Raw genomic sequence first — 14,684 nt, 5'->3', positions numbered from 1 at the left:
GTCTACCTCTACCTCTGCCTCCCTGGCCTTGACCGCCTGCCCCTGCCTTTGCCTCCCTGGATTTGACCGTCTACCCCTGCCTCTGCCTCCCTGGCATTGACCGTCTGCCCCTGTCTCTGCCTCCCTGGACTTGACCGTCTGCCCCTGCCTCTGCCTCCCTGGCCTTGATCATCTGCCCCTGCCTCTCCCTCCCTGGCCTTGACCGTCTGCCCCTGCCTCTGCCTCCCTGGTATTGACTGTCTGTCCCTGCCTCTGCCTCCCTGGCCTTGACCGTCTGCCCCTGCCTCTGCAACCCTGGCTTTGACTGTCTGCCCCTGCCTCTGCCTCCCTGGTATTGACCGTCTGTCCCTGCCTCTGCCTCCCTGTCCTTGACCTTCTGCCCCTACCTCTGCCTCCCTGGTATTGACCGTCTCCCCCTGCCTCTGCCTCCCTGGCCTTGACCGTCTGCCCCTGCCTCTGCCTCCCTGGCCTTGACCGTCTGCCCCTGCCTCTGCCTCCCTGGCCTGGACCATCTCTCTGCCTCTCCCTCCCTGGCCATGACCATCTGCCCCTGCCTCTCCCTCCCTGGCCCTGACCGTCTGCCTCTGCCTCTGCCTCCCTGGCCTTGACCGTCTGCCCCTGCCTCTGCCTCCCTGGTCTTGCCCGTCTGCCCCTGCCTCTCCCTCCCTGGCCTTGACTGTCTGCCCCTGCCTCTCCCTCCCTGGCCTTGACCTTCTGCCCCTGCCTCTGCCTCCCTGGCCTTGACCATCTGCCCCTGCCTCTGCCTCCCTGGCCTTGACCCTCTGCCCCTGCCTTTGCCTCCCTGGCCTTGACCCTCTGCCCCTGCCTTTGCCTCCCTGGCCTTGACCCTCTGCCCCTGACTCTCCCTCCCTGGCCTTGACCATCTGCCCCTGCCTCTCCCTCCCTGGCCTTGACCATCTGCCCCTGGCTCTGCCTCACTGCCCTTGACCGTCTGCCCCTACCTTTGCCTCCCTGGCCTTGACCGTCTACCCCTGCCTCTGCCTCCCTGGCCCTGACCGTATGCCCCTGTTCCTCTGCTCCCCTGGCCCTGACCATCTGCCCCTGCCTGTCTGCCTCCCTAGTCCTGACCGTCAGCCCCTGCCTCCTTGGTCCTGACCATCTGCCTCTGCCTCCCGGCCCTGTCCATCTGCCCCTGCCTCTGCCTCCCTGACCCTGAGCGTCTGCCCCTGCCTCTGCCTCCCTGGCCTTGACCGTCTGCCCCTGCCTCTCCCTCCCTGGCCTTGACCATCTGCCCCTGCCTCTCAGTCCCTTGCCTAGACCATCTGCCCCTGCCTCTGCCTCCGTGGCCTTGACCGTCTGCCCCTGGCTCTGCCTCCCTGGCCTTGACTGTCTGCCCCTACCTTTGCCTCCCTGGCCTTCACTGTCTGCCCCTGCCTCTGCCTCCCTGGCCCTGACCGTCTGTCCCTGCCTCTGCCTCCCTGGCCCTGACCGTCTGCCCCTGCCTCTTCCTCCCCGGCCTTGACCGTCTGCCACTGCCTCTTCCTCCCTGGCCCTGACCGTCTGCCCCTGCCTCTGCCTCCCTGGCCTTGACCGTCTGCCCCTGCCTCTGCCTCCCTGGCCTTGACCGTCTGCCCCTGCCTCTGCCTCCCTGGCCTTGGCCATCTGCCCCTGCCTCTGCCTCCCTGGTATTGACCGCCTGCCACTTCCTCTGCCTCCCTGGCCTTGACAGTCTGCCCCTACCTTTGCCTCCCTTACCTTGAATGTCTGCCCTTGCCTCTGCCTACCTGGCCCTGACCGTGTGCCGCTGTCCCTCTGCTCCCTTGGCCCTGACCATCTGCCCCTGCCCGTCTGCCTCAATGGCCCTGATCATCAGCCCCTGCCTCATTGGCCCTGACCATCTCCCTCTGCCTCCCGGCCCTGTCCATCTGCCCCTGCCTCTGCCTCCCTGGCCCTGACCGTCTGCCCCTGCCTCTGCCTACCTGGCCCTGACCGTCTGCCCCTGCCTCTGCCTCCCTGGCCCTGACCGTCTGCCCCTGCCTCTGCCTCCCTGGCCTTGACCATCTGCCCCTGCCTCTCAGTCCCTTGCCTTGACCATCTGCCCCTGCCTCTGCCTCCGTGGCCTTGACCGTCTGCCCCTGGCTCTGCCTCCCTGGCCTTGACTGTCTGCCCCTACCTTTGCCTCCCTGGCCTTCACCGTCTGCCCCTGCCTCTGCCTCCCTGGCCCTGACCGTCTGTCCCTGCCTCTGCCTCCCTGGCCCTGACCGTCTGCCCCTGCCTCTGCCTCCCTGGCCTTGACCGTCTGCCACTGCCTCTGCCTCCCTGGCCCTGACCGTCTGCCCCTGCCTCTGCCTCCCTGGCCTTGACCGTCTGCCCCAGCCTCTGCCTCCCTGGCCTTGACCGTCTGCCCCTGCCTCTGCCTCCCTGGCCTTGACCATCTGCCCCTGCCTCTGCCTCCCTGGTATTGACCGTCTGCCACCTCCTCTGCCTCCCTGGCCTTGACCGTCTGCCCCTACCTTTGCCTCCCTTGCCTTGAATGTCTGCCCTTGCCTCTGCCTACCTGGCCCTGACCGTGTGCCGCTGTCCCTCTGCTCCCCTGGCCCTGACCATCTGCCCCTGCCCGTCTGCCTCAATGGCCATGATCATCAGCCCCTGCCTCATTGGCCCTGACCATCTCCCTCTGCCTCCCGGCCCTGTCCATCTGCCCCTGCCTCTGCCTCCCTGGCCCTGACCATCTGCCCCTGCCTCTGCCTACCTGGCCCTGACCGTCTGTGCCTGCCTCTGCCTCCCTGGCCCTGACCGTCTGCCCCTGCCTCTGCCTCCCTGGCCTTGACCGTCTGCCCCTACCTTTAGCTCCCTGGCCTTGACCGTCTGCCCCTGCCTCTGCCTCCCTGGACCTGACCGTGTGCCCCTGTCCCTCTGCTCCCCTGGCCCTGACCATCTGCCCCTGCCCGTCTGCCTCCCTGGGCCTGACCGTCAGCCCCTGCCTCATTGGCCCTGACCATCTGCCTCTACCTCCCTGGCCCTGACCGTCTGCCCCTGCCTATGCCTCCCTGGCCCTGACCGTCTGCCCCTGCCTCTGCTTCCCTGACCTTGACCATCTGCCCCTGACTCTGCCTTCCTGGCCTTGACCGTCTGCCCCTGCCTTTGCCTCCCTGTCCTTGACCGTCTGCCCCTGCCTCTGCCTCCCTGGCCTTTACCGTCTGCCCCTGGCTCTGCCTCCCTGGCCTTGACCGTCTGCCCCTACCTCTGCCTCCCTGGCCTTGACCGTCTGCCCCTGCCTCTGCCTCCCTGGCCCTGACCGTCTGCCCCTGTCCCTCTGCTCCCCTGGCCCTGACCATCTGCCCCTGCCTGTCTGCCTCCCTGGCCGTGACCGTCACCCCTGCCTCCTTGGCCCTGACCATCTGCCTCTGCCTCCTGGCCCTGTCCATCTGCCCCTGCCTCCGCCTCCCTGGCCCTAACCGTCTGCCACTGCCTCTGCCTCCCTGGCCCTGACCGTCCTCCCCTGCCTCTGCCTTCCTGGCCCTCACCGTCTGCCCCTGCCTCTCCCTCCCTGGCCCTGACTGTCTGCCCCTTCCTCTGCCTCCCTGGCCCTGACCGTCTGCCCCTGCCTCTGCCTCCCTGGCCTTGAACGTCTACCCCTGCCTCTGCCGCCCTGGCCTTGACCGTCTGCCCCTGCCTCTGCCTCCCTGGCCTTGACCGTCTGCCCCTGCCTCTGCCTCCCTGGTATTGACCGTCTGCCCCTGCCTCTGCCCCCCTGGCCCTGATCGCCTGCTTCTGCCCCTGCCTCCCTGGCCTTGACCGTCTGCCCCTGCCTCTGCCTCCCTGGCCTCGACCGCCTGCCCCTGCCTTTGCCTCCCTGGCCTTGACCGTCTGCCCCTGCCTCTGCCTCCCTGGCACTGACCGTCTGCCCCTGTCTCTGCCTCCCTGGACTTGACCGTCTGCCCCTGCCTCTGCCTCCCTGGCTTTGATCGTCTGCCCCTACCTCTGCCACCCTGGCCTTGACCGTCTGCCCCTGCCTCTGCCTCCCTGATATTGACCGTCTGCCCCTGCCTCTGCCCCCCTGGCCCTGAACGCCTGTTTCTGCCCCTGCCTCCCTTGCCTTGACCGTCTACCCCTGCCTCTCCCTCCCTGGCCTTGACCATCTGCCCCTGCCTCTGCCTCCCTGGCCTGGACCGTCTGCCTCTGCCTCTCCCTCCCTGGCCATGACCGTCTGCCCCTGCCTCTGCCTCCCTGGCCCTGATCGTCTGCCCCTGCCTCTGCCTCCCTGGCCTTGACCGTCTGCCCCTACCTCTGCCTTCCTGACCTTGACCGTCTGCCCCTACCTCTGCCTTCCCGACCTTGACCGTCTGCCCCTGCCTCTGCCTCCCTGGCCCTGACCGTCTGCCCCTGCCTCTGCCTCCTTGGTATTGACCGTCTGCCCCTGCCTCTGCCTCCCTGGCCCTGACCGTCTGCCCCTGCCTCTGCCTCCCTGGCCCTGACCGTCTGCCCCTGCCTCTGCCTCCCTGGCCTTGACCGTCTGCCCCTACCTCTGCCTTCCTGACCTTGACCGTCTGCCCCTACCTCTGCCTTCCTGACCTTGACCGTCTGTCTGCCCCTGGCTCTGCCTCCCTGGCCCTGACCGTCTGCCCCTGCCTCTGCCTCCCTGGCCCTGACCGTCTGCCCCTGCCTCTGCCTCCCTGGCATTGACCGTCTGCCCCTGCCTCTGCCTCCCTAGCCTTGACCGTCTGCCCCTGACTCTGCCTCCCTGGCCTTGACCGTCTGCCCCTGCCTCTGCCTCCCTGGCCTTGACCGTCTTCCCCTGCCTCTGCCTCCCTGGCCTTGACCGTCTGCCCCTGCCTCTGCCTCCCTGGCCTTGCCCGTCTGCCCCTGCCTCTGCCTCCCTGGCATTGACCGTCTGCCCCTGCCTCTGCCTCCCTAGCCTTGACCGTCTGCCCCTGCCTCTGCCTCCCTAGCCTTGACCGTCTGCCCCTGCCTTTGCCTCCCTGGCCTTGACAGTCTGCCCCTGCCTCTCCCTCCCTGGCCTTGACCGTCTGCCCCTGCCTCTGCTTCCCTGGCCTTGACCATCTGCCCCTGGCTCTGCCTCCCTGGCCTTGACTGTCGGGCCCTACCTTTGGCTCCCTGGCCTTGACCGTCTGCCCCTGCCTCTGCCTCCCGGCCCTGTCCATCTACCCCTGCCTCTGCCTCCCTGGCCCTGACCGTCTGCCCCTGCCTCTGCCTCCCTGGCCCTGACCGTCTGTCCCTGCCTCTGCCTCCCTGGCCCTGACCGTCTGCCCATGCCTCTGCCTCCCTGGCCCTGACCGTCTGCCCCTGCCTCTGCCTCCCTGGCCCTGACCGTCTGCCCCTGCCTCTGCCTCCCTGGCCCTGACCGTCTGCCCCTGCCTCTGCCTCCCTGGCCTTGACCGTCTGCCCCTGCCTCTGCCTCCCTGGTATTGACCGTCTGCCCCTGCCTCTGCCCCCCTGGCCCTGAACGTCTGCCCCTGCCTCTGCCTCCCTGGTATTGACCGTCTCCCCCTGCCTCTGCCCCCCTGGCCCTGTCCGCCTGCTTTTGACCCTGCCTCCCTGGCCTTGACCGTCTACCCCTGCCTCTGCCTCCCTGGCCCTGACCGTCTGCCCCTGCCTTTGCCTCCCTGGTCTTGACCGTCTGCCCCTGCCTCTCCCTCCCTGGCCTTGACCGTCTGCCCCTGACTCTGCCTCCCCGGCTCTGACCGTCTGCCTCTGCCTCTGCCTCCCTGGCCTTGACCATCTGCCCCTGCCTCTGCCTCCCTGGCCTTGACCGTCTGCCCCTGCCTCTGCCTCCCTGGCCTTGACCGTCTGCCCCTGCCTCTGCCTCCCTGGCCTTGACCGTCTGCCCCTGCCTCTGCCTCCCTGGTATTGACCATCTGCCCCTGCCTCTGCCCCCCTGGCCCTGACCGCCTGCTTCTGCCCCTGCCTCCCTGGCCTTGACCGTCTGCCCCTGCCTCTGCCTCCCTGGCCTTGACCGTCTTCCCCTGCCTCTGCCTCCCTGGCCTTGACCGTCTGCCCCTGCCTTTGCCTCCCTGGCCTTGACCGTGTGCCCCTGCCTCTCTCTCCCTGGCCTTGACCGTCTGCCCCTGCCTCTCCCTCCCTGGCCTTAACCGTCTGCCCCTGCCTCTGCCTCCCTGGCCTTGACCGTCTGTCTGCCCCTGGCTTTGCCTCCCTGGCCTTGACCGTCTGCCCCTGCCTTTGCCTCCTTGGACTTGACTGTCTGCCCCTGCCTCTGCCTCCCTAGCCCTGACCATCTGCCCTTGTCCCTCTGCTCCCCTGGCCCTGACCGTCTGCCCCTGCTCCTCTGCCTCCCTGGCACTGAACGTCTTCCCCTGTCCCTGCCTCTCTGGCCCTGACAGTCTGCCACTGTCCCTCTGCCCCCCTGGCCATGACCGGCTGCCTGTGCCCCTGCCTCCTTGGCCCTAACCTTCTTCCCTAGCCTCTGCCTCTCTAGCATTGACCGTCTGCCCCTGCTCCTCTTCCTCCCTGGCCCTGACCGTCTGCGCGTGCCCCTCTGCCGCCCTGGCCCTGACCGTCTGCCCCTGGCTCACTGGCCCTGACTGTCTGCCCCTGCCCCTGCCCCACTGGCCCTGACCGTCTGCCTCTGCCCCCCTGGCCCTGACGGTCTGCCCCTGCCTCTGCCTCCCTGGCCCTGACCGTCTTCCCCTGCCCCTGCCTCCCTGGTCCTGACAGTCTGCCCCTGTCCCTCTGCCCCCCTGGCCCTGACCGCCTGCTTCTACCCCTGCCTCCCTGGCCCTGACCATCTTCCCTTGCCTCTGCCTCCCTAGCCCTGACTGTCTACCCCTGCCCTTCTGCCGCCCTGGCCCTGACCGTCTGCTGCTGCCGCTCTGCCGCACTGGCCCTGACCGTCTGCCCCTACCTCCCTGGCCCTGACCGTCTGCCCCTGCCTTCCTGGCCTTGATCGTATTCCCCTTCCTTTGCCTCCCTGCCCCAGACTGTCTGCCCGTGCCCCTCTGCCTCCCTGACGCTGACCGTCTGCCCCTGCCTCCCTGGCCCTGACCATCTGCCCCTACCCCTGCCTCCCTGGCACTGACCGTCTGCCCCTGGCCCTGACCGTCTGCCCCTGCCTCCCTGGCCCTGACCGTCTTCCCCTGCCCCTGCGTCCCTGGCCCTGACAGTGTGTCCCTGTCCGTCTGCCCCCCTTGCCCTGACCGCCTGCCTCTGCCCCTGCCTCCCTTGCTCTGACCGTTTGCCCCTGCCCCTGCCTCTGCCTCCCTGGCCATGACTGTCTGCCCCTGCCTCTGCCTCCCTGGTCCTGACCGTCTGCCCCTGCCCCTGCCTCCCTGGCCCTGACAGTCTGCCCCTGCCCCTGCCTCCCTGGCCCTGACAGCCTACCTCTGCCCCCCGGCCCTCACCATCTGCCCCTGCCTCTGCCTCCCTGGACTTGACCGTCTGCCCCTGCCTCTGCCTCCCTGGCCCTGACCGTCTGCCCCTGCCTATGCCTCCCTGGCCCTGACCGTCTGCCCCTGCCTCTGCCTCCTTGGCCTTGACCGTCTGCCCCTGCCTCTGCCTCCTTGGCCTTGACCGTCTGCCCCTGCCTCTACCTCCCTGGCTCTGACCGTGTGCCCCTGCCCCTCTGCCCCCCTGTCCCTGACCGTCTGCCCCTGCCTCCCTGTCCCTGACCGTCTTCCCCTGTCCCTGCCTCTCTGGTCCTGACAGTCTGCCCCTGTCCCTCTGCCCCCCTGGCCCTGACTGTCTGCATCTGCCCCTGCCTCCCTGGCCCTGACCGTCTTCCCTTGCCTCTGCCTCCCTGGCATTGACCGTCTGCCCCTGCCCCTCTGCCTCCCTGGCCCTGACTGTCTGCGCGTGCCCCTCTGCCGCCCTGGCCCTGACCGTCTGCCCCTGCCCCTGCCTCCCTGGCCCTGACCGTCTGCCTCTGCCCCCCTGGCCCTGACGGTCTGCCCCTGCCTCTGCCTCCCTGGCCCTCCCTGGCCCTCACCGTACCTCGTTCTTGCCTGTCACGCCATCGACCCCCGGCCCACGTCATCCCCCGGGCCTGGAATGCCCTCCCTCTGCCCATCCGCCAAGCTAGCTCTCTTCCTCCCTTCAAGGCCCTACTGAGAGCTCACCTCCTCCAGGAGGCCTTCCCAGACTGAGCCCCTTCCTTCCTCTCCCCCTCGTACCCCTCTCCACCCCCCCATCTTACCTCCTTCCCTTCCCCACAGCACCTGTATATATGTATATATGTTTGTACATATTTATTACTCTATTTTTATTTATTTTACTTGTACATATCTATTCTGTTTATTTTATTTTGTTAGTATGTTTGGTTTTGTTCTCTGTTTCCCCCTTTTAGACGGTGAGCCCACTGTTGGGTAGGGACTGTCTCTATATGTTGCCAATTTGTACTTCCCAAGCACTTAGTACAGTGCTCTGCACATAGTAAGCGCTCAATAAATACGATTGATGATGATTTATTACTCTATTTTACTTGTACATATTTACTATTCTATTTATTTCATTTTGTTAATATATTTTGTTTTGTTGTCTGTCTCCCTCTTCTAGACTGTAAGCCCGTTATTGGGTAGGGACCATCTCTATATGTTGCCAACTTGTACTTCCCAAGCACTTAGTACAGTACTCTGCACACAGTAAGTGCTCAATAAATACGATTGAATGAATGAATGAATCATATCAAGGTGAAATAGATGCATAATTGATTACAGGTAAGTGCTAAAGCTGGCTGCTGGGTTGACAGGACTTGGGGTGCTGGATTAATAAAACAAGTCTTCCTGGAAGAGATGGGCTTTGAAGCTGAGGAAAGTTATGGTCTGGTGGATTTGTAGAGGGAAGGAGTTATGGGCAGGTGAAAGGGTGTGAACAAGGGTACCGAGGCTGGAGAATAGACAATGAGGTGCACTTATAATGGGAGCTTGGTAGGCGTGAAGAGTGAAAGCTAGACAGTAGGGGGTGAAGAAAGCAAATCTTTGAAGTGGAGAGAATTATGGACATATGACTTCAGACTTTTCTACCTCTCTTCCCTCCCTTCCTTCCTTTCTCCTGCTGCTAGGCTGGTCAGCCTCAGGTGGGCCCTGAAGCTTAGGCAGGTGGACAGTGGCTGGAGATTGTCAGAAGGCCAGTCCCTCCAGTCATCAGGAGTAGGAAGCAGCATTGAGGAAGCAAGCCCTAGGACTTGCCACCTTGTCTCCATGCTTTGGCCAGAAAAGCTGAGGTTAATTGTAACCCCCAAATCCTCACTATCAAGCCTCTATATGTTTAAATTATAAATGATACTGTTAATATTTGCTCATAAAATGTGAAAATAAATCCACTGAGATTTATTTTCATTTCTCTTCTCCTCTCCTTACCACCACCATCAAAACATCAGAAGCAGTGTGGCTCAGTGGAAAGAGCATGGGCTTTGGAGCCAGAGGTCATGGGTTCAAATCCCGGCTCTGCCACTTGTCAGCTGTGTGACTTCGGGCAAGTCACTTAACTTCTCTGTGACTCAGTTACCTCATCTAAAAATGGGGATTAAGACTGTGAGCCCCCCGTGGGACAACCTGATCACTTTGTAACCTCCCCAGTGCTTAGAACAGTGCTTTGCACATAGTAAGCGCTTAATAAATGCCATCAACATTATTATTATTATCCACCCCAAACTTAGAATCAGTTTATTCCTCAAACTCTTCTCAGCAGTTATCTCCAAATCTGAGGAGACCGTGTCACACAGGAAATTAAATTGCATGATTGAATGGGATCAGAGATGCAGAGGATGGGAAGGGAGGTGAGCAGAGGGCTGCGGAAGCGCCAGTTTGTGCTGAGGAAATGGACAATACATTGGTGCCCTCTCCTGCCTGTGTGGAGTGTGGCAGGAACAGCCGGGGAAGGTGCATTAGAGGGAAGAAGTGAAATTTAAGTCAGAGCATTTCCTCTATGCCGCTCTGGGAGGATGCAACCAGCAAGTTGGCAGGCAGAAGAACAGCACACTGCAATCTGCAAAGGATTTTAATATGCAGGGCCCTCTTCTAGCCAAACTGACTGCGTCGATTTGTGCTGATGCTGTGCCATAGCATCATCAATCCAGCAGATGCTCTTTACTGGCTATTTTTTCAGGATCTCTGCAGGGCCTGTCCACCTCACAGAATGCCATAGTTAAGGGGTCAGCAACCTCTGTCAACCAGGCATATCTGGTTCTTTTTGGAACCAACTGTGACTCTAAAGCTGGGGTGTTGGGTTAAGGCATTTAAAACCAGTGCCCTGAGTTAAGGGGGCACCCCCACTGAGCACCCCTATAAAGCACAGACTTTCTACCATGTGCGGCACTACTGCCTCAACCTTCCTAAAGACTAAAGGGAATGGCACAGGATCCCTGGGGTCCTTCCAGCCTACCAAGGCAGTGGGAGTTGACGATAGGCAGCCTGCTTTAGGGCCAGGGCCCTCCTTGAGGTGGGTGGAGGCTGACTCACAGAAGGCCATAGGCCTATTTTCCCACCTTGGAGTTAGAGGAGAGGGAATCCAGTGGGCAGGCTCAGGTAGGTCTAGACACAAACTACTCCGACAGGCCACCTTGTGTGATTCAGACCAGGGAAAGCTTGCCCTGGTCTTCCCAGGGAGGGTAGCCCCACCTCTTCACTGAGGGAGATCCCTGCCCTCCTCAAGGATCACTGAGGCTTGGCTCCTCTTTAGAGTCAGCAGAGAAGGAGAATAGCATTTAAAATTGCTGCCATGGAAGGTGGGGGTGAAGGCATTTTAAACATGTTTAGAGTTACAGTGAAGTAAAGTTAGTATGAGTTTTAAATTTTTTTTAAATGGCATTTATTAAGTGCTTACTTTGTGCAAAGAAGTGTTCTAAGCGCTGGGGAGTTACAAGGTGATCAGGTTATCCCACGGGGGGCTCACAGTCTTAATCCCCATTTTACAGATGAGGTAAGTGAGGCCCAGAGAAGTAAAGTGACTTGCCCAAAGTCACACAGCTGACAATTGGTGGAGCCTGGATTTGAACCCATGACCTCTGACTCCAAAGCCCATGCTCTTTTCCACTGAGCCATGCTGCTTCTCTGTATGACTGATTCTTTGTGCACCAATAACTCAAAGATTTTATTTTGTTTGGCTCACTTCTGCCACGTTGCTTCTCTGTGTGGCTGATTCTTCGTGCACCAGTAACTCAAAGGTTTTATTTTATTTGGCTCACTTCTGCATGAAAATGTTGTTTGAGTACTGCCCTTGGTGATTCTTTGGTCAGAAATCGGCACCACTGATGGCCGAGCCCCTGAAGGCATTACAAACTTCTTCCAGGGCCAGGGTCAGAACTGAAGTCTTCGCTTTCCCAGGTCTTTGCTTGTGCCCCTGGACCATTCATAAGCTAGATTCAGCCTCAAATGGCAAGGCAATATCACTGATAATGAGGGCCTGGAATGCCATCTGTTCACCAGAGTTAAGGCCATGCTCATCTCGGTAGAGCTTCATTAAGGTTGTTCTATGAATAAGATGGCTGATGACCAGTTACCTAAGCAGCTGCTAGACCGAGAGCTGAACTGGGGCAACCCCAGCAGGAAACGTGGACTGTGAATTTTAAAGTAGCTTTAGTAGTAAGGTTATCTATTAAGCTCTTAATTATGTGCTATCCATAAGTTGATTCAAGCAGTCATAGTACCACCAGAGGCTACTGATTTAAATGATTTAGACAGATACATAGACCAATGAAAGTGAAGTTCAGAACAAAGAAAAGTTACAAAATCATCAAGCAAATGTTGTAAGTAAACAGTTCTCAGTGGGGGACTCCTTACTGCTTCACGCGAGAGGTGGTACCCTCCCCAGCATTCTGAATGCTCTAAAGACATGGGATGGGGCCTCTGTTATGATGATGATAATGATGATTATGGTATTTGTTAAGCGCTTTGATGTGCCAAGCACTGTTCTAAGCTCTGGGGTAGATATAAAGTAATCAGGTTGTCCCACGTGGTGCTCACAGTCTTAACCTCCAGTTTACAGATGAGGTAACTGAGGCACAGAGAAGTTAAGTGGCTTGACCTAAGTCACACAGCAGACAAGTGGCGGAGCTGGAATTAGAACCCACGTCCCCTGACTCCCACGCCCATGCTCTTTCCACTAAGCTACACTGCTTCAACAGTCACACTGTTATGGTGGTCCACAGACCTGTTCGCTGGCCCTTCAAGAAGGTAGGCCCACAGGCCTGGAGCACCCAAACCTTTTACAGAGTCTCTGGTAGTTTCTGCCCTTCCTCGACTCCTGCAGGGAACAGAGCTCCTGTCTCCAAGGTCTGTGGCTTCATCAGGGCTCTGTGAAGGCCTAGTGAGCATTAAAGCACTTGTGAGCAGAGCCGTTCAGCTTCTGTTGCTATAGAGGTAAAGAAGCAGCGTGCTTTAGTGGCAAGAGCATGGGCCTGGGAGTTAGAGGACGTGGGTTCTAACCCTGGCTCTGCCACTTTACTGTGTTACTTTGGGCAAATCACTTCACTTCTCTGTGCCTCAGTTCCCTCACCTGCAAAATGGGGATTAAGACTGTGAGCCCCGCGTGGGACAATCTCATGACCTTATATCTACCCCAGTGCTTAGAACAGTGCTTGGCACGTAGTAAGCGCTTAACAAATATCATGATTATTATTATTACTACAAACAGCACCTGATCATAAAGCTGGGGACTACTGGGAGACCACGCCAGACCAGCCTGACCTGTGGCGTTCAGGAGAGGGTTGTTCTCAAGCAGAGACTTTAGGGAGATTGTGATTCCAAGAGATGGATTTGAAAAACAGAGCCAAGAGCAGTGAATAGCAAGTGTGTCAGAGTGGGGAAGGATGATCTCTGATTGCTTAGTGTGGAAGAGATAGCTCCCCTAGACTGTAAACATCCCTCTAAACTGTATGATCATTGTGGGCAGGGAATGTGTCTGTTTATTGTTATATTGTACTCTCCCTAGCACTTAGTACAATGCTCTGCACACAGTAAGCTCTCAGTAAATATGATTGAATGAATTAATTGAATGAACACCAGTCCTTTCAGTCACGCCTGCCTCCATATGGCTAAGACCTTGCTGTCAATAACCTATTCTTCCTAAACAAAAGGTCTTGTCTTATGCTGTCGAGTCATTTTTGACGCATAGCGACTCCATGGACACATTTCCCCCAGAATGCCCCACCTCCATCTGCAATCTTTCTGGTAGTATATCTGTAGAGTTTTCTTGGTAAAAATATGGAAATGGTTTACCGTTGCCTCCTTCTGCGCAGTAAACTTGAGTCTCCACCCTTGGCTCTCTCCGTGCCACTTCTGCACAGCACAGGTGAGTTTTGACTTGTAGCAGATTGTCTTCCACTTGCTAGCCACTGTCCAAGCTAGGAATGGAATGGGTAGGCCTCTGCTTGACTCTCCCTCCTGTAGCCGAGACTGGTAGAGTACTGGAAAGTATCCAGGTGCGATCCTGAGAGGGTAAAGCAAAAGATAGATATGTACAATTAGATACATTTTATCTACTCATCTCTTTGTCTATTAAACATAGTAGTTATAGTATTTACTGAGTATCTATTATGTTGATTTGAAATTCAGATTTTAGTCTTTCAGCAGATCCTGGTGGTGTAGGAGATACCCTTTGGGCAGTTTTTGCTGCAACCCTTTTGTTCTCATCTGGGAATAAGACAAGGGTAGCCTTCCCCAGCCATTTGATCTCTTTGTGTGAAGGCGATCAGTAGTATTTAATCAATCAATCAATGGTTTTATTGATCACTGTACTAAATGCTACGAAAGAGTAGGTTCAGATGATCCCTGCCCACAAGGATCTTACAAACTAGATGGGGAGACAGACATTAAAATAAATAATAGATGGATATGTTTTAAGTGCTGAAGGAGGAGTGAATATCAAAGGGCCTAAGGGAAACAGGACCAAATACATAATGAAGCTGTACTTCATTATGCACTTCATCATGTACTTCAACAAGCAGCATGGCCTAGTTAATAAAGCATGGGCCTGGGGGCCAGAGGACCTGAGTTCTAATCCACACTCCACCATTTGACTGCTGTGTGACCTTGGGCAAGTTACTTTAACTTCTCAGTGCCTCAGTTTCCTCAATTGCAACTTGTTAATAATGATGGTATTTGTTAAGTGCTTACAATGTGCAAAGCACTGTTCTAAGCGCTGGGAAAGTTACAAGATGATCAGGTTGTCCCATGGGGGGGCTCACGTTTTTTAATCCCCATTTTCCAGATGAGGTAACTGAGGCACAGAGAAGTTAAGTGACTTGCCCAAAGTCACACAGCTGACAGTCGGCAGAGCTGGGATTTGAACCCATGACTTCTTACTCTAAAGTCCGTGCTCTTTCCACTGAGCCACACTGTTTCTCCTACTACATAGACTATGAGCTCCATGTGGGACAGGGACTTTATCTAGACTATCTACCCCAGCACTTTAGTACAGTGCCTGGCACATAGTAAGTGCTTTACAGATGCCACAATTATTAATAATCAAGGCAGGATTTAAACCACAGCACCAGTGTGGCAGTAGATTGGGTGGAGAGGAAAGGGCAGATTTTAAAGATATTGAGAAGATAGAACTGATAGGATTTGGTGACATACTGAGGGATGGCACACCCCCAACTCCACTCCACTGCCAGCCTTCCTCCTCTCTGGGGGCTTCTCTGGGGCCCAAGAGGCAGCAGGGTAAAGAACAGAGTCTTGAGGCAGAGTGGGGCAAGGCTTTGCAGTCTATCAAGTAGATGCTTAGTCTGTCAATCATGATACTTGAAGAGA

The 14,684-nt window shown here is 58.1% G+C and overlaps 1 non-coding gene across 1 annotated transcript; it reads right to left on the bottom strand.

The window, feature by feature from the left end:
* Window positions 1-13,234: 13,234 nt before the first annotated feature.
* Window positions 13,235-13,372, bottom strand: LOC119925987. Its single transcript, XR_005449907.1, has one exon. It is a non-coding gene; the product is annotated as a small nucleolar RNA SNORA7 (small nucleolar RNA).
* Window positions 13,373-14,684: the final 1,312 nt, after the last annotated feature.

Source organism: Tachyglossus aculeatus, chromosome 3, assembly GCF_015852505.1.
Source record: "Tachyglossus aculeatus isolate mTacAcu1 chromosome 3, mTacAcu1.pri, whole genome shotgun sequence".
Taxonomy (NCBI): domain Eukaryota; kingdom Metazoa; phylum Chordata; class Mammalia; order Monotremata; family Tachyglossidae; genus Tachyglossus; species Tachyglossus aculeatus.
This window is presented reverse-complemented; position numbering and strand designations above follow the sequence as displayed.